Genomic DNA, 21,298 nt, shown 5'->3' on the forward strand with positions numbered 1-21,298 from the left:
TTCACACATATTTTATCATTTTTCCCTATATTTGATGGTATATATCCCATTCTAAAACTCACATCTTTAATCCATCACTCTCGGTGTGTCACTTGGTCTCTGTTGGTTAAAGGCTAGTGTTTTGCATCACTTTTTGATTTTTCAACTGTCCTTGGGCTATACATTTTTTTAAGGATTTGGCAACCATGCAGACTTAAAAACTAAGATGAAAAATAAACACACAGTAATACAAAGGTAAATGCAGCACAGAGTAGAAAACGAAGTGAGACTTTCAACACACAGAAAAGGGTTGAAAGACAAATGTAATGCAGAGTAGACGACTGACAGTCACATTGAAAACAAAGCAAAAAATCTCAGAGTAAAGTGAAAGACACCATTAGCACAAAGTAAGGAACCTGGCGACATACTCAGTGCCAAACTGAAAACTTATGTAAACATTAAATAAAACTGTATAGCAAGTAGAAGACTTTCAGACACTGTCTATGCAAAGTATAGAAAACTGAGAAACACTCACTGCTGAATAAGAAAAAGTCAAGTCACAGTAGAAGAACTAATGAAATACACTGAAGAATGGAATGACACATTCAAGGCAGTGCAGACATTTTACAAAGGGTAGAAACTGAGAGACACTCAATATGGAATAAAACATATACAGAAAAACATATTTCAGAGCTGAAAACAGACACCATTAATACACAGAAAATAACTGAGAGTAATCGCTATAGACAGTAGAAAAGTGAGAGACGCAATCAATACAGAGGAGAAAACAGGACAACACTTCATACCAAGTAAAAACCTGTGAGACGAACGATACAGAATAGATAACTGGGAGGCAAATATAAAAGTGAGAAAACTACCAAGAGTAAACGCACTGTAGCGTAGATAATTGAAAACCACCAAATTCAATACACAGCACTAAACTGATAGGCAGAATCAATATAGTGCTGAGAACTATGAGACAAAATCAATACAGAATAGAGAACTAATCAAAAAGCTTAATACACAGTAGATTTGATTGAAAACATCAGTAAAGAGAAGTGAGAGCTGAGAGACAAAATTCAACACAGTAGAGACGACAAGCTGAGTATGGACTAGGGAACCGATAACTAAATTCAATACAGAGGAGTGTAATCAATGCTGTTGGACTGTGCTGTTTTCAGTATCACTATTTTTACTTTAGGCTACTCTCCTGACACTTACATAGGTAACAAAACCATTATAAATATTATTCAAATGGCATGCTCCTCCCCGATTTTCTGTACAAGTGTACTTGTTGTTGTTTTTCGTCTTGACCATCTCCTTTCAGTGCTCTGTTTTCCTCAGAAGTGCTCTTACTGCTTAATGCTATGATATATGAGCCAGGCTGATCACACTTGCCAACTGCATTATTCCCCACGAGAGGGATTAATACTTCTTCTTCTAAGAAAGTGTCAGAGACATGAATCTCAGACTCCACTCATCAGGACTGAAAGACTCAGAGGTGATGATTTTATTTATAACTGCACTGGCTGTTTGTGCAAGATCACCTCAGAGGAAAACATTACTCACTTGGGTTATGTTCGCTTGTCATTGTTATTTGTCCTGAGCAGGCTGAGCTAGCAGTTAATCCAGGAAACACTAGTCCTGGCCCGTAGTCTAGCCAGTGTTGTCTTCAGGTAATGATAAAAAATAAATAATTGATTAGCTTTGCCTTTGGATAAGTATCAATGTCTGTCTGCAAGAAATGAATGGAACAAGGCATGCTGCATGATGTAATCAATTAACATGATTCTCTTGATCCCTCCATTGCACTCCTGGTTAGTTTACTGCCTGATAAATGTATGATGTCATTACACTTTAGGGACTCTCATATTTCTCTGAAGATTTATTAGATGGGTTTGCATGAGAGTGCTGGTCCCCTTTTGTGGCGGTTTTGATTTTTTGTTTGTTTTTATTCTTTTACCACCATGTTTAAAAACATAACATTACCAAGGCTAATAAAGATCTCAAAATTAAAATCAAATGTATTGTAGGCTCTGAACTATAATTAGTAATTTTGTTTTCTAAAGAAGACTGTTACATTTTATTCACTAGGAGGTTCATTTTATGTCACCAAAAAGTATTTTTGCATGTTACTATATTCTGCTGTACATATCTTTACACTGCTGCTTTCATGCAGTTGTCTGCATTGTAAGGTCCACTAAGATACTTGTAACCCGCATGGTGGGGAGGCAATTACAGTCAGAAAAGGACAGACAAAGGGAAAACAGCTTACCATTTAGCAGTTGCTCGTCACACACATTGATTTTACTTTTAGCTGACTTTCAGCATTGTGCCAAGTGGGATGCCAAGAGTGATGTCTTCCCTTCTAAACACAGCAAGAGTCAACAGTGAAAAATGACCAACAGGCTGTCTAACAGAAAACATTTTTGCGTGGAAAGCTGACTTTTTCTTATTGTTTAGCTTTATATCATTTGCTTTGACATTCCCTGGAAAAAATCTGAATGTTGACCTATAGCCTGCTGCTCTTTGGTCCTCTGTGTCTACAGGTTGGCTCTGAGAAGAAGGAGCAGTAGTTCATTTGTCAAACAAATGCTTCTGGTTATAAAGCTACAGTACAAATAAATGCTCAAAATGGGACCCATTTAGCTCGGATCATTTTGAAAAAAAAAATAATAACTTAAGTTTTGAGGTATGATTATTTTTAATTCCCTTTTTTGTCACACTGAAAGTTTTGAAGCTGTTTCTATTTTATATTGTTTCGGAGCTGCTTCTTGTATTTTTCTCAATATAACTCTTCTGGTTTGGGTTTTGAATATTGGAGATTTCACATTTTGTAATAGTTTTTACCCTTTGATGAGTATTTAAAAATGTTAACTAGTTTTGTTTTCGTAGTTTTCATGAACACTGCCATTTTTTTGGTGTGTTTTGTTGTAGCATTGCTAGGTCATGACTGGGTTATATGCAGAGCATGACGTCTTAGGGGCAAGAAGATAAAAGGTCGGTGCACATATGTCATCACTATCCAAGATTGCGGATAACCTTGTCCTAGAGCAGAAAATCTTCATATTTTGAAACTGCAGACTACTTATATTAAGTAGTATTAAGTATATGAACTTATTTACAACCCTTTAGACAATTTAATTACAGGAACAATTTACATTGAAAGCATTTTCTCTTATACATTCTTCTGTATTGTACCAGTAATTTATATCTTTAATGCATCTGTTTCAGTCAGATTATAACTTAATAGAAGAGGGAATGGAAAACAGTGTGGATGTGCGCACAGGATCAAAGCCTTTGAGCAGAGTCATCAATCGATGCACAGCTTGCCAATCAAATCTGTGTAATGTCACATGTCCTGGAGCCCCCATGTGGAATTTCAATGTAAATTATGTCCTTTCTGAAGGATCATGAAGTAATAACAACAACATTTATTTCTATAGCACACTTTCATACAAAGGATGTAGCTCAAAGTGTTTTACATCATGTCAAATAAGTAGTTACTGTACAAGCAAAGAAAAAAATTGAATTTATGAATTCAATTAATAGTGTATAAAAGATAAAAAAGTAATGCACAATTACATAAGAAAGATTGATAATTAAGAGATGTACAGTCCTTAAAAACAGACATATGAAAGTAAATAGTAGGGCACCTGGTGTAGGGAGATTGCCTTATGCTCATTGCTGCAGGGTTATCAAGCCTGAGGGATTGCATCTCAGTAGAAGAGCAAGTGTGGTGGAAATAAGACCCCACTGGTTGGTAAGTGGCATATGTGGGGCAGCCATACGTTTATTAGTTCTGGAGATAGTGAATGCCTATGTGGAGTACTGAAGGGTGACTGGCATGAGGCATCATTCTTATTTTCTCATGTGGATGGGATCCTATGTCAAATATTACAGAGAAACTTGCCGTAGGTCATTCACTTATGTAATTGTGTGACTAGCATCAGTGTGTGTGTGTGTCGGGGGGGTCCTATGTGGAATACTACAGGGTGACTGGCAACTAGACATCAGACATAAATAGTTGTGTGAATACGATCTGTGTGTGTGTGTGTGTGTGTGTGTGTATCTCTATGTCTGTGAATCTTAAGGTGCGAGAGTAAACCGATTTGGTATATAAAGTCTCTCATGTCCCACAATAAGATAAACACTAAAAGGAAATCCTCATTTTGAAGCTTGCACAAAAGCTTTACTGGTTTAGAAGCTTTAGGCCATGTGTTTTGACTACAGTTCTTCATTACATTTTGGCCTGATTTTCTGACCTGGTTCCAATCCTGCTAGTAGCCCATTGCTAGCAAAACACTGACCACCACACTTAAATCAGATTATATGATTGTAGACTGGCTAAAAAGTGAGGAGCTTTGGGGCAAAGTTAGAAAAGGAAATGAAACCAAAAAAATAGTACATTTTTGGTAGATATTCATTCACCTTTTAAAATACACATGGATTCACATCCATGTCACTGTAAATGTTTTTTGCACTTGAACCTGTTTCTAGGATTTTTTTTTTCTTTTGCATATTCAGCACTCAGGAATCCCTGTGACATAAAAAACTGTCAAAGAATCAAAATAGTCATCGAATGCATTTCATATCATTTGTCTCATATTTTAATTTAAGTCCTCATTTCCTTTTGTGTATGATTTTACAGCTCCCATGATTCCGCTAAAAATTTGAAAGCAGAGATCAGATAAATTGAGCAGACTACATTATTACTCTTTAACATGCTCCATCTTTTGAATTATGCAAATACCAAAGCCACATTTGTTGTGGTTGTATTGATTTTAATGATGAACACTGCATGTTTAGTTTTGTTTTTGGACCTACTAGCCCTTTATATAGTATTTATTTGTGATTGTGCTGCCAAATAAGCAATCATGCCACCCAAATAATGAAGATGACTTTTAAAAAGGGTGTGAAAACTTAAATTCTGAAAATATACTGTATATGGAAACAGCACCTCATAAGGTGCAAAGTAAAGTTCAACACATTTCAAATGGGAGTTAATTATCTTTCACAGCTCTCTGCATTAATATGGTAATTAATATAAAGAAATGTCTTTCTCACCCCATGTATGCCTAGATTTTTCTGCATTTTAATTTTCTTCTCACATCCTAAAGTCATTTGAAATAGGTGAAAACAAGCCTATTTGAGTAACTGGGGTTATGAGCAAAAATGTGCCCTGCAATAATCTAGCCGCTCATCCAGGCTCCAGCCTTGTGCTCAATGCTACTGGGATAGGCTCCAGTCTCAACAAACCTGAACAAATTATCTGAATTTGACAATAATAGATGAACCATCTTGTATTAAAAATTACAGAGGAAACAAAAATGCCACACCTTCAAAATATGTATTATTTCAAAGCATCGCTAGATACTAAATGCCATGGAGCATTAAATAATGCTCTTGTAATATAGCACTATTGCAAATTTAAAAATAGTATGGGTTTTTTTTATTTTTAGTATTGTGCATTTGCTTGCCTCATGAGTGATATACAGTAGTTATGGTAATAGATTGTTTCTTTTTCAAGCTTCAAGGCCTCCTTGTAGCTTTCTAATTTATGTATTTGTTTTACACTGAAGTTGTCATTATCAACTATAAAATATTCCTTTAGTATTAAATTCATTTTTTACATATATACACATGAATGGCTTCATGCATCTGGAAATTGAAGTGTGTGTACATTATTTATGAATTAAGCTAAAATACTTTAAATAAATATGTCTGTCTAGACCTCTTTACTTTATGACCCCAAGTAAAAAATCACTGTCTCTTTTAAGTCTACTGCTCAGTGACTCATGACTGATGTCACCCAAATCCAGAGACTCTGTATGGTTTTATTTGACCTTATAATACATGGAGAGTGTAGGGGATAGTCATCTGTTCTCTTTGATATGCTAATAAAAGAACTGTGGCATCATGTATCATTTTAAGTACAGCTATGCAATGGATGACTTCCTCCATGAGAATGTTGAAATCCTTAGAAAAGTCAGGTTAGGCTGTAGCTGCATGTTGCATGTGGCAAAATTAATAACCAATAAACATACAGTAACATCTCTGAGATCTGTATGCAATTTTTGTACAAGCATATATGACAGTATTGTTTTTACACTCTTTAAGGAAATACTCCTGACTACTCTGAATCTTTTTTCAGTGGCCTATAAAAAATAAGAAAACAAAGAGTCCCCAGCATTCTCCACCTCTTGTATTGTAACCAAAGAAAAAGAACTTTAAAACCACATCTGCTGTGTAAGAACACCCTTCAGGAAACTCCACTGCCAAAACTTTGAGAACCATGACCTTAAGAAAGTAACTAGAAAAATGTTTTTTAAAACTATTGGTGTCATTGCTCTCCTGTATGGTACAAATATCTGGTTTACCTACAGCTGTCACTTAAAAGAGATATTACATCAGCACTCCCAGGTAGATTCTCTAAATCAACAGGGAGATTAACGTTGTGAAATTCACCTAGGCCAGCATTGAAGTCATAATCTTGCAGAACTAATTCCCCCTCCCATCTCCCCAGACACCTCTGAGCCAACTCAAAGAACCTAGAGTGGGGAGAGGAGGCAGTTCAAAGACACTCTTAATGCCTTCCTTAAAAACAAACTGATTACTAATTAACATCACTGAGAGACCTTAACCATGACTTGTCCTTTATGGGACCCACTGTGAGTCAGAAAAAAGATGTCAATGAAAGCTGAGAGAGACAAAAGCATATTTCCAGAAGCTACTTGCAAACAGAATCTCCCAATCCCACTGTTGCAAGGTCTATAGCTCAAGGATTGTGAGGACTGGACTCCTGAGTCATTTAAAATCACATAGATAACCTACTGTATATTGGGGGCTCTTTCATATTTTGGGTGACTATTGAGAGCAAGGCTCAACACTGACTTTTAAAAGTGGCTGCCAAGCATGGCATTTTTAACATACATTTGGAGCTTTCTCCACCTGCTACTTTACAGCATTTCAGTCTGAAGTGTTATCACTTAATACTGTATGTCTGAATTCCTGCTCTGTGCACACCCACTCCTCATGTCATGTGGTTTGTTCAAACCTAGCCTATGAGGACTGGAGAGGTATAACTCAGTGTACTGAGCAATTGTCCTAAATGTTTTCACAGCTAAAACACTTTTTAATTAGTAGTTGAAGTTTAAAGTGCAAGATGGTTATTTTGAAAAGACTTACAAAATATATTATTCATTTACTTAAAGTGCGCTGAATGATTTCAGCCTGAAATCCATTGCATGATCCTGCTTTTATGTAGTACTGTGCACCTTGAAATGAAAATGAACTTCCTAAACAAGCCTAAACTACCAGAGTTGGCTTCCCGTAAGCCATTCCTGAACCCAACCAAATGAAAAGGTTTTCCTACATTTGACATAAATCCCCAGATCACATCAGTATAAGCAACAGAACAATGACTCATTACAGGTTGAAATGAATTATTAGTAATTTAAATATTTTAATAAAGTACAATGTATGCGCAGCATGGTAGCTCAGTGGTAGTGCTGCTTCCTCACAATAAGGAGATGGGGGATCGCTTCATAGGTGCCCCCTACATGGAGTTTGCATATTTACACCATGTTCACCTGTGTTTCTTCTCATAGTCCAAACAGTTCTCTTACTTTTTCCCTTTTTGGCTTTCTAAAATATCGATCTGTACCCATCACATGATGAAACACGTGGGGATCCCAGTTGGCAACCCCCTGGTTCACGCAGTCCAGTCCCAGCCTCCGTAAATTACCCTCAATCTGCCACAGAACCACTCTCAGGGAATCGTGCCACATGGCCATAACTGACTCTTCTTCAAAATGCAGGTAATGTGCCTCATTCGGGACTCTATGAGCAACTGCTCATTTGACACAAAGTCAAACTAGTGATACCCAAGGATTCACTGAAGAGACACAATATGGAAGGAGTCCAGTCTTCATCTTAGGTTACTAGATAGTGTCCAGAATTGCTGTTTAATTCATTTGATTAGCATTGCGCTAATCTGAAGAAATGATTATAAAGGGAACAAAGGTGTCGGAAGAATGTTGTTTTATGACACAAAAATCCACCACATCCGACTTTTTCCTGGCACATGCAAATTCTAGTTAGTGTATCTTTCATCTTCACACTCTTGAACGGATTCACACACAGCAGACAAACTATAAGTAACTGCGAGTTCTGTAGGATTTTTCAAACTTTTCACATTTGTCTCCCTAACCTAAAGGAGACTTATAACATTCCTGTTATATTCACACTTGGGTCACGCACACACTTCTTAATTTTTAACTTTCTTTACCTGCATAACTGAAACACAGGGAGTGCAGTGCAACAGGTGTTGTATGACATTTCTCGATCACACGATGAGGTCTTCCACAAAAAAAAATCAATTTAGACCACGCCCTTCTCTAAGGATCACTGCAAGTCCAAATTCCATTTACTTTACTTTGTATCCAGTTCAGTTCCCCCTGCCAAAAATGTCAAAGCTCAGGGTTTCCCTGGACATGTGCCCTTCTTATGATGTCTATCTGGTGGTTCAGGCGTATTTTGCAAAACTGTCAGTTTTTTCGGGTGTTTCACACTGCAGCCCATCGTTTCTAAGCAGGTTTCATCTCTTTTTTTAAATTATTACCTACCGTAATATTCTTAACAAATATTAGATGACATCATGAGGTAGATGAGTGGTTCTCAAATGTTGCATGACGCACATTATTGGAAGTAACAACAAAAAACCCTTGTTCTTATACAGAGTAAAACTGCACGGGCAATGACATATCTCCATCTGCAGTCTTTTTTATTTTTGTGTCCTTTTATTGGTTTGGGAAATACGGTAACCTTAATGAGTGCAGCTTTTATTTTAATCATAAAACCGACAGGCGATTAGAAAATTATTAGCTGATCTAACGATATGGCGTAATGAGCAAAAACTGGCCATTTTCAATCCAGGACCAAAATAATGGTATCTATATATATATATATATATATATATATATATATATATATATATATATAATCAACCAAGTCACCCAACCATGGGGTAAGCACGACGGCGCCCCACCCGCCAATTCTAACCCTCCTCCCGCGCCCACCCTCGCTTTCGAGGCATGCGCACTGCCTGCTCATGTGCCCGCCCCCAACACCTCACCAAACACATCCTCAGTCGCTTTGGTCTCTGCTACAGTCCACATGCACCTCTGAGCCACATTGACTTTTCATTGTTCTTCTTGGTTCGGGCTGCTTTGCTTTGCTAACAGGTCTCTCTCATTGCTGCCGTCTTTGTATGTCCCCGCAAGTTTCTGTTCTCCCGGTTGTTTGTGTGCCCCTTCTTTTTTTCATTTGTTAGACCGACACCGAACCTGGAGTGATGGCCGCCGCCCTATCACGATGCTGAATAGGGTATTGCTGAACTGTGTCCTTCAGGAACTGTTCACCCATCAATGAATAATTATGCGGCGTATGCTACGCCGCGGGTTGGCTAATGTTCATTTTTTCTATACCTTTTATTGTTCTTCTCTGGACTACTCTAACCTTAGACTTTTTCCAGTATGTTTTTCTCAAAAAAAGACAGAATGGTAATATACAGTGAGCTAGAAACCTACAATTAAAAAATCTAGGAGAGGGTGACGCTGCTTATTTTTATTTATTTTAATATTCTTTCATATACATTAACTGGGCATATGAACAACAATAATTTCAAAGTGTTGCAAAACCTTAAATTTGCTTTTATATCGTTAACCCTTTACTGTCAAGGGAGCCAGTAACCTCAAAAGAGAAATGTGTTTTGAAGAGATTTTTTTAACATCCTGTTTGCAGTCAGTACTTTTTATCTATGTAGATACTCGTATCACTAAAATGGCTGACATTCTGGCAACCAGGAGCCAAAAAGTGGTTGTCAGTTGCCTCAAAATGGTTGCCAATGCCAACCTGGAAATTACTCAGGAGTGAGAAAGAAAATAAGTTATATTTTGTTTACCACTTTTTAAATATGCTGTACATACTAAGTGGAGCGACTAGTGGTCCAGTGGCCAGTGCCATTAAGTCATGGATCCATGCCTTTTTTGGTTTCAAATTCCATGTCCTGTAGCTGTTTTGTGTTGGTTTTACAGTCTCCCTGTGTCTACATGAATTTTCTTCTGAATAATCCAGTTTTCCTTTTCCAAAGGTGTGCTGTTTAGGTTGGTGGTGATCCCAAACTAATCCTCTGTGTGTGTGTGTGTGCATGAATTAGCCCCGTGATGGACTAGTGCCCTGTTCAAGGCTATTTTCTTTCTTACATGCAGTACTGGCAAGATAGGCTGCCCATGATGCTGAAATTGATTAAGCTGGTTTGAGAATATTATCTTATATAAGACAATGCTTTTACACTCTTTAATCTTCCAAAACAAGATTTCACATATAGATGGATGTATTACATGATGTATACATCAAAATAAGGATGAAAAAATGAAAGAGAGAGAGAATAAAAAGCAACTGACAAATACATGTAAACTGTAACTCACTTGGACAGAATGTTGTAAGTAGAAACATGATGGAAAGAAAAGATAAACTTATGAACAGATCTGTTATCTACCATTTTTTTAACAATTGAGTGCACTTAGTAGAACATACTTTTAATAAAACTTACTTTAAACAAAATTATAAAATCATAGAATATCAGACACTGATTCAGTGCTGAGCGCCATCCATACACTAACTGCTGCAGCCAAATGGAAACAGAAAATGTGTCTTCACTGTGGGTCAGTATCTTGTTACAAAGTACTATACTATATTCCAGAGCCTTAAAACAGCTGTTTGTTCTAAGAAGCTAATATGGTATTGCAAGTTAAGCTAAATGAAATTTTTCTCTAGTGTTTGAATATTGGGCAGTGGGTCCTCAAAGATATTCTACATAGATTGACTGGTGATTATAAAATTGATCCGGTGTCTGTGTGTTGCATGAGTGATCATTGCAATGGCTTGTTTTTTGGCTTTGATTCATCTCTGCTGGTAAAGGCACACTACAAACAGATCCTATAATGATTTAAGCAGGTTTGAGAATGATGTGTAACAGTAATATAATATTCAGACACATAATGAACATGCAAACTTCACATGGTCAACAACCAGGCATGGGATTTGAACCCAGAACACGGAATCTGTGAGACAGAAGAACTAGCCACTGTGTAACTATGGTGCCCTTTATAATTTATGTACGCTAGTAGAATTATACTAGAAATGAGCTGTGCTACTTGTCTAGGACAACTGCACCCTTAAACTGCCTGAACACAGAAGATGAAACTAGAAGGTGTCTTCTTTGAAGCCATGCTGTTGACTCAGCTTGTATGAAACTATTTAAAATAAGCATTAAAAAAATGGAATAATCAGCATTTAAAATTAGCATTTACAGAAAAGAATAAAGAAATTTGATAGTCAAAGGTGGATGGCCAAACTTTTAGTCTCAAGTTTCTCTCTTTGCTGACATCATTTTGTGTCGCCAATTTGAGAGATGATTAATTCACGTGCTGTCTACAAAAAGGATTTTTTTTTACCTATAGAAAAAATAAAAGATGCTTCAAACATCCTATCTTAAAAGCTTGAGATGGTAACTGTGATAAACTCAACGGTCACTTTAACATACTGATTCCGGGGCATTACCAGGTTAGCCTCCACAGGAATCTTAGCAGCATTCAATTTTCAATTCGATACTCTTGACTGAATTATCCATTAATTTCCCAGGTTAATGGCATTCATGGGAGTCCCAGGAATGGAAGGAATTCCTGGACGTTTCACATGAAAACTCCCACACCCTACCTCATTATCTATTTTTGTCAACTCATTATTTTACTACATACATCCATTCATCCATCCAAATTTAGGGTCATGAGGAACCAGATCCTCTCCTGGTAGCATGTGACACAAAATAGCATTAACAACAGTGAGTACACTTAAGCAGCCCCCAAATCCAAATAATACCAGGGATTCAATAAGTATCAGAAAAGAGTGTCCTTTATTACAAAAACTAACTACACAAGGTGGAGTCAAACACAAGGAGTAAGCAATGTTGTTAATGACTGTAGAGTTTAAAAGTCACCCACACAGGTCTGAAACACTAAGTGAGCTTCACCAGTACAAGGCTCCCAAAACTCACAAAGCAGTTCTGCACAGACAAAAAGCGCACATAGAAGTTATAAAAGGAAGATGAAAACAATAAAATATCCTGACCAAATTAACAAAAGCAAAGTTCCTCAATAGTTGAAGCATTTATACATGGAAAGGATTAAAAAAAATAAAGCAAATCAATAAAATCAAAAAATGGTCAAATAATTAACAATAGTTTGCATAAGAGACATACCAAAAGTGAACAACTCCAAAATTATAAGACTAAACCTTAAATGAAAAACTGAGCAAAAATTTCCCAAAGCCCAAATAGATCCAAAAGAGAACGTACAAATAATCAAAAAATAAGCTAAACAACAAAATCTGAACAGCTAAAGCCTCAGACCTGAGCTGCAGCCTCTCAGACCTTCAGAAATGCCCACGGCAGCAGCAGGTTCAACATATGACCAATCAGGACAACAACCAATTAAACAGACATTACTAAAAGATGAAAAGAAAATCACCAAATGACTAAAAACAGAAAAAGACTTACACATAAACAGAAATTAACAAAACCACTTTCATTAATATAAATATCAAATAATACACAAAAAGCAGCCAAATTAGCAGATCAAAAGAGAGTAAGACTAGGGAATAAAACAAGGCAAAACCCTAAACAAATGAGGCAAAAATTAAATAATGGATTGTCCTCCACTGGTTGTCACTATAGAGTGCTTGCACATTGGATTGACAGGTGAGCTGCCTTCTGGACTTTCCCTTCAAAATATAATAATCTCTCCTTTACCATGCCTCCCATACCATTGTATACTAATTCATATCTCTCTTCCTGCTTCCAGTGAGGCTTTTGCTGTAACTTATCCTCCTAAAATCAAGCTCAGTCATGGAGTGATATGAAGGTCCTTTTAAGCATTGGGAAAGAACTACTTTCTAGAAAAAGAACTTCCTGTAGCGGTCCCAGGTGTGCCTACAGTCCTGAACCCCAGTTACTAAATAAAAGCAGACAAACCCTAGGTCACTTACCTATGTCCAGGGGTTGTAGAGAGCCATGTTTTGCATAACATTTATCCCCGCTGCCACCTAGCACTCTTAAAAATACTGGTTTCTTAATGGCACTTCAATGGGTTGTGTGGTTCCTTGTAGACACACTGCTTGGCAAAGAACCATTTCATTCTGTGAAGGGTTCTTTGTATATGACATTGGTTCTTTACAATTTGGAAAGGTTCCCAATATGATGACAAAATAGAGCTCTTTAACATAACAGTATAACAGTCTATATACATTATGAACAGATCAGGAAGGCCTGAACTTAGATTGCCTGATTGGATGCATTGTATGTAGTAAGAAACCTTTTAAAATCAGGAACTCATTGGTTTGTTACAAAGCTGTTATAATCTCTTTATGGGTATTTATGGAACCTGCTATGGGTCTGAATAATAAAAACTCTTTCCAGAGCCTTCATGTAGGTTGTTTTTTTTGGAAACCACAAGTGGTTCCTCAGTTGCATCTCTCTAAATCACCACTCTGGCACCTTTATCTTTAAGAGTGTACTGGTCTATGGAACTGCTGCTCTATCACTGGCAATCCCTCACTGTCTTTCAATTAAATAATTGCTTCTGGAACAACAAACTTAGAAAACCTATTGCAGCCTAAGAGTCAAAGCACTGGTTACTGGTGATGACCCAGTAGTGCATTCTAAGTAAAGTTCATCATTGTGTCCTATGACGCAACTGCTGTCCTTTGCTAACCATAATTGCCTAGTCTTGATAAGGCTTCCCTCCACTATGGAAATCAACCCTTGGCAGGGTGCTATTTGTTCAAACACTCCCACTCACTTACTCTTGGCCCATTCATAGTAACCAAAGAATTTAACACATGCAGTGCATTTTGGTGAAAGCCTTAAAAAAACATGCAGACACAGTAAGAATGTGTGAACTCTATAATGACAGTGACTATGCTGAGATGTAAGGCTGGGCTCTGGCACATCTAGTGTTAACCAGTCCACCCCAGCCGTTTCTGTCTAGAATAAAATAAGCCAATGTGACACAGAGGTTGAATTCAGAGGTTGCTTAGTACAATTAAAAATATATTTTGCATGATTTACTACTGCATCTCTTAACTGCCATCTGAAGATGCAGAAAGCTGGTCCTGCAGTCAGTCATGTTTTGCTGTTGTTTCAAAGCGCATCACTCCAATTATTTTTGGAAAAGGATTCAAGTCATTAGCATGAAAGTGACTGTGATGCAGATTCTGCACACTTTTAATAATTTCGCCCTTCAATTTCTATAAATTTTTCAAACAGATAACCTTACAAAACAAAACAAGCAAACCACTTCTACACTTGTGCCACAGACTTTTTAACATCAGCACATAAATCTATTACAAGATGCTTGAACTTGTATTAACATCTAAGCAACACAGTATATAAATCTTTCACAACATTTTGCATACTTAACCTAAATATTTTACAGCTTTATGCACCTCTAGGTGTAGTTGAGGACACCATACTAGAATTGGTCTTGGCCAAAAACATGATTCACGTTTCACAGGATATCAGCTTTGTTTTTGTTCATACATGTTAAGTTCTTGGCCTGGAGGTTTGAACAAGTGATTCAGATGGCCTACATGTGGTCCATGTTGGAATTGTTAACACTTAGGTAGGAATTTATTAATTAGATAATTCAGAAAAAACTAATTTGTAGACAAATTGGTTTAAAGATTTACAATTCAAAATTCAGAGATTTGACTTAAATAGTAAATGGCTTCTCTTCTTTCTACAGCTTCATTAGTGCTGCTGATGATTAAAGAGACAGGGACTGTGAGACATACAGTATAGGCACCACTGAGCCGCCAGGTGGATCTGACAGTATTTTTTGGTGATAGTCAACATGCATTCTAAGTAGCGCTGATGTATTCAGCATTATATGAGAAAAATATGAGACAGGTGCTGAAAAGTTTTAGCTTTCCTGGATAATGTTCCTGTGACAATGGACCAGAGCTCAATTGCTTGTCTTATGCTGTTGTTTCTGCTTCTGATAATGCCTTTGCTTGCCTTTAAGCTGTTTGTTCCTCTACATTTCTTCAGCCTCTCTTTGTCAATTTAGCAATATACTCTACGTACAGTATATATATATATCCCAGTGACCTTGAACTGGATGAAGAAAGTTTGGAAATGTTATGTTACCATAGCACATCATACAGTTTTCTAAGCCTGAAATCCTGCACAATCCTGAGCAGAATCAAGGGGGGGTCTGAAGCCTATTTGAAGCACTTTGAGCTACTTTTTGTATAAAAATGTGCTATATAAATAAATGTTGTTGTTGTTGTATACCAGCAAGCTTAGGGCACAAGGCAGGAACAATCCCTGAACAGGGTGCCAGTCCAACAGTGAATATTTTATTATATTTTGTATATATACTTGTATATATACTTAAACGGTATTCTAAAATTCCTAAATGTTAGTAATATGATAAATGCTAAAACTTGTACTAAGTTAAGGCCAGCTGGAACAGGAAAAGAGATAAAATAGTCTACTACTTACACAGCTCCAAGACAAAATACTATCTATAATAAATAAAGTTTGTACATTTTACACTATAATGGGAGAACAAGCCAATGAAGTGCTCAGTTTAGGGTTACACCACGAGGCTGCAGTGGAATTTGAAAAAGGTATCTAGTGGTTTTAGACAGAAGATCATACTTCTAAGAATGCCTTTTCAAACGTAAGCAGCAGTCAAATAAAATAATAAGTTTTTAGTGAAATATCTGCTCTGTTCTGCACTCATTATATTTTTAAAACAACAGTGAAGACTACAGTTTGTACCAATGGTCCCCAGTCCTAGTATTTAGGGGAAAAAAACCTAATCAAGATGCATTTTGCTTGCAGTGTTACCTTTCTGCCACTTTTTCCTTCTCATCAGTGCCAGATCACCAAAAATAAACTTGCAGGTTTGCACTTCACATCAGCACAGAGAAGAACACAGTGCACAATGTCACTCTGTAAGCTCAAATACTTATACCTGGCATGGCTCTCCACTTTTAATTATGGTATCTATCAGCTTTATGGCTCTCATTACTGTGATACTATTTCCAATCAATTAGCTTTTTTCTAAATAAAGATCACCTCTGCTGCAGGCTTCCTCAATTCCACTTGCCTGCATTCAGAAAGTGATTAACATCAGTGGAGTTCCCTGATGATTTCTCTCACCTCCTCTCCATCACTTTCTATCCATTTATCTGTGCCCTGAGTCAAGCTGCCTGATGGCCAGGTATCACACAACAGGACAATCAGTAACTGTTAAAATATAGTTTTTATTTTTATTCTGATTTGTTAACTAAGGGGTGTTGTAATTTTGGCAACACGTTCACTGTATATCAGTACTCCTCCCTCCCGTCCCAGAAATAGGTTCATGTATTGGACTTCCTGATCTAATTAGACTGGTGGAACAATTTTGCCTTTACTTGTGTTAATTGTTGGGATTTGAGAGCAAGTCTTTAGTATGTTACAGGAATGGAAACTGTTTTTTCTTTTGTTTACTGACTTTAAAATACATATTTCCACCACCACAATCCTTAACTGGATAAGTAATTTAGAAAGTAATTGGATGGATGGGCATACAATATAATGCATATTTTCAGGGAATGCCTTTAGACCAGATTAATCAAAGATTTCTTATTAAAAGCCTGGAAACCTTTGTATTTAGTACCGTATATGTTGTCTGTTTTCAGCTCTCTCAATCTGACCTGTTGCAGGATAAAAAGAAATGAGAGTTTGGTGGAGAAGTAAAGACATTGAGTATGGCTACTCCGTGTCTTTCACATAGTTAATATGAAGTGCCAACAAAGTGGCAGAAGTGCCATATTTATTGATGAAAGCAGGAGGAGACAAAATAGGGAGGCAATTATTTAAAAATAATTTGTATTTAGGAAACTTACTGTCATTTTCCAATGGTGTGGAGGTGAGGTCTTCTCATGATAATGAGAATAAGACATTCATGCATAGGAGGGTAAGCTTTCAGATAGTTCCTGTTTTTTCACTCTCTAATTCTAATTTTATACCCATTGATATGAGTATTCTTCTCTTCTTTTATCCAGGAGGAGGTGCAGAAGAAATGTCATCTCCTTGCCAATGAGCGGTACAGGGATAGAGCAGTATCTTTCAGTAAAGGTGACACATGGGTGCTATCTGGTGACCTGAGACAAAGACTAGACTCCTTCGGTACTCTGTATCTTTGCAGAATCCTTGGGTACAGCTGGTTTGACTTTGTGTCAAATGAACGATTGCTCATGGAGTCCCAAATGAGGCACATTTACCTGCATTGTGAGGGAACGTCAGTTACGGCACTACAGCCATATGCCGTGATTACCAGAGGATGATCCAGCTTGTGGGGTCTTCATTGTTGAGGACCAAAGTGGCTGGACCAGGCCAAGGGGACGCCCACGTAACACCTGGCTGCCTCAGATAGATGGTCATTTCCAGAGGGTGGGACAGGACCGTGTGTCTGCCTGAGGGGTGGCCAACCAGGATCCTGAGCTGTTTGTGGTGGGTGAGGCAACACGCTACCAGTGTATGCTCCCCAACCTAACCTGACCTTATACCTGTTGATTCATTTTTGACTTGAGACAGAGAGGAATTCTCAGCTGAAAACTGAGAGGCTGTTTAAAGGGAAATTTATCATTTGCCACTGGGACATAAAGTGTTGTTTTATGTGTCTATGTTCACAGGGCTCTCAGTCCCAGGATATATTTGACCACCTTGGAGGACATCTGTATCACCAACGTAAAAGTATGAGAAGTTTGAACAAATAAGATAAAATTAAAAGATATGAATAAAAACAATATCGGGGCAGCCGAGCCGGCGCTAAGATAAAAGCCAAGCGGCTTGCGAGAAAGTGGCGCTATAAACCTTTGGTGCCTTCTGTAATCCTGAGAAATGTGAGCTCACTACCAAATAAGATCGACGAACTGGCTGTGTTGGTGAAAAATGTCAGAACCTACAGAGAATGCAGCTTGCTGTATTTTAGTGAAACGTGGCTAACAACTCCCATCCCAGATGCTAATGTGGAGCTACCCGGGTTTAGTACAGTTAGAGCGGACAGAGACGCAAGTACCTGCGGTAAGAAGAAAGGAGGGGGTGTCGCTCTCTATGTGAATACAAAGTGGTGCAACTCAGGACATGTAAACGTTAAAATCTCCACTTGCTGCAGGGACATCGAACTGTTGCCCGTTAGTTTGTGTCCCTATTACTTGCCCAGAGAGTTTGGACACGTCATTGTTGTTATTGTTTACATCCCCTCGGGCGAACACGGAGATAGCGGGTGACGTCATCCATTCCGCAGTTGCTCAGTTACAAACGCAGCACCCTGAGGCGCTTGTGCTAATTGCTGGAGACTTTAACCATGTGACGCTGGACAAAGCATTACCTGCCTTCTTCCAGTATGTGGATTGTAACACCCGGGGAAATAGGACTATTGACCTACTGTATGCAAACGTTAAAGAGCATACAGCGCCACCCCGCTGCCTGCGCTTGGGAAAGCAGATCATAACCTGGTTCTGCTTCAGCTTCACTACAAACCAAGAGTGAGGGAGCTACCTACAACCACACACTCATTCAGGAAGTGGTCCCCTGAATCAGAGCAGGCTCTGAGAGACTGCTTCGGAACTACTGGATATACTGCTGGGGTCACAAAGTTAGAACATTGAAGAGGCTGTTGACTGCACAACTGATTACATCAACTTCTGTATGGACATTGTAGTTCCAGTAAGAACAGTATGCTGCTATGCTAACAACAAGCCATGGATTACAAGTGACATCAAGGGCCTTTTGAACCAGAAGAAAAGGACTTTTAAAGGTGGTGATCAGCATGAGCTCAAGTGCATGCAGAAAGAACTCTGAGTCCAGCTCAGGGCGGTGAAGGAGCAGTACAGGAGAAAGCTGGAGCAGAAGTTGCAGAATAACAGCATGAAGGAAGTGTGGGATGGGATGAAGATCATCACTGGCTGCAGCTCAAGCGGGTGCCACCATGAGAGAGACGTGGAGAGAGCAAACCAAATGAACAACTTCTTTAACAGGTTTGACCACCCTAACCCACTCTCACCTCGGAGTACTGCATCCTCCAACCATCCTTCTGCTGATACCAGCATAGGAGAGACATCCCCACCCACAATTACAGCAGCCCAGGTGAGCAGAGAGCTGAGGAGACTTCATGCCAGCAAAGCAGCGGGTCCAGATGGAGTATCGCCACGACTGCTGAAGGCCTGTGCGCAGGAACTGGGGAGTCCTCTACAGCGCATCTTCAACCTGAGCCTGGAACAGGGGAGAGTCCCGAGGCTTTGGAAAACATCTTGTATCACCCCAGTCCCAAAGGTATCACGTCCTAGTGAGCTGAATGACTTCCGCCTGTTGCTCTGACGTCACATGTGATGAAGACCATGGAGCGACTGCTGCTTCACCACCTGAGGCCACAGGTCACCCTCGACCCTCTGCAGTTCGCATACCAGGAGAAGGTGGGAGCGGAGGATGCCATCATCTATATGCTACACCGATCCCTCTCCCACCTGGACAGAGGCAGTGGTGCTGTAAGAATTATGTTTTGGACTTCTCTAGCCTTCAACACCATCCAACCTCTGCTCCTTAGGGACAAGCTGACTGAGATGGGAGTAGATTCACACCTGGTGGCATGGATCGTGGACTATCTTACAGACAGACCTCAGTATGTGCGTCTTGGGAACTGCAGGTCTGACATTGTGGTCAGCAATACAGGAGTGCCGCAGAGGACTGTACTTTCTCCGGTCCTGTTCAGCCTATATATATCAGACTTCCAATATGATTCGGAGTCCTGACACAAGCAAAAGTTCGCTGATGACACTGCTATTGTGGGCTGCATCAGGAGTGGGCAGGAGGAGGAGTATAGGAAGCTAATCAAAGACTTTGTTAAATGGTGCGACTCAAACCACTTACACCTGAACACCAGCAAGACCAAGGAACTGGTGGTGGATTTTAGGAGGCCCAGGCCCCTCATGGACCCTGTGATCATCAGAGGTGACTGTGTGCAGAGGGTACAGACCTATAAATACTTGGGAGTGCAGCTGGATGACAAATTGGACTGGACTGCCAATACTGATGCTCTGTGTAAGAAAGGTCAGAGCCGACTATACTTTCTTAGAAGGTTGGCATCCTTCAACATCTGCAGTAAGATGCTGCAGATGTTCTACCAGACGGTTGTGGCGAGTGCCCTCTTCTACGCGTGGTGTGCTGGGAGGCAGCATAAAGAAGAGGACCCTCACACCTGGACAAACTTGTTAAGAAGGCAGGCTCTATTGTAGGAATAAAGTTGGACAGTTTAACATCTGTGGCAGAGCAACGGGCGCTAAGCAAACTCCTGTCAATCATGGAAAATCCACTGAACTGTGTCATCTCCAGGCAGAGGAGTAGCTTCAGTGACAGACTTGTCACTGTCCTGCTCCACTGACAGACTGAGGAGATCGTTCCTCCCCCACACTATGCGACTCTTCAATTCCACCCAGGGGAGTAAATGCTAACATTACTCAAAGTTATTGTCTGTTTTTACATGCATTTTTATTACTATTTAATTTAATATTGTTTTTGTATCAGTATTCTGCTGCTGGATTATGTGAATTTCCCCTTGGGATTACCTACCTACCTACCTACCTACCTACCTACCTGCCTACCTACCTGCCCACCCACCCACCCTGCCTGCCTGCCTGCCTGCCCACCCACCCACCCACCCACCCACCCACCCACCCACCCACCCACCCACCCACCCACCCACCCACCCACCCACCCACCCACCCACCCACCCACCCTGCCTGCCCACCCACCCACCCACCCACCCACCCACCCACCCACCCACCCACCCACCCACCCACCCACCCACCCACCCACCCACCCACCCACCCACCCACCCACCCACCCACCCACCCACCCACCCACCCACCCACCCACCCCCACCCACCCACCCACCCACCCACCCATCCACCCACCCACCCACCCACCCACCCACCCACCCACCCACCCACCCACCCACCCACCCACCCACCCACCCACCCACCCACCCATGCACACCAAACAACACCCTGCCTGCCTGCCTGCCTGCCTGCCTGCCTGCCTGCCTGCCTGCCTGCCTGCCTGCCTGCCTGCCTGCCTGCCTGCCTGCCTGCCTGCCTGCCTGCCTGCCTGCCTGCCTGCCTGCCTGCCTGCCTGCCTGCCTGCCTG

General features: G+C 39.8%; 1 protein-coding gene across 2 annotated transcripts in view; it reads right to left on the reverse strand.

The window, feature by feature from the left end:
• ankrd13b (ankyrin repeat domain 13B) overlaps positions 1–21,298 on the reverse strand; it is a 167,731-nt gene that overhangs the window by 64,173 nt on the left and 82,260 nt on the right. The gene's annotated exons all lie outside the window — the stretch shown is intronic.

Source organism: Polypterus senegalus, chromosome 6 (genome assembly GCF_016835505.1).
Source record: "Polypterus senegalus isolate Bchr_013 chromosome 6, ASM1683550v1, whole genome shotgun sequence".
Classification (NCBI taxonomy): Eukaryota; Metazoa; Chordata; class Cladistia; order Polypteriformes; family Polypteridae; genus Polypterus; species Polypterus senegalus.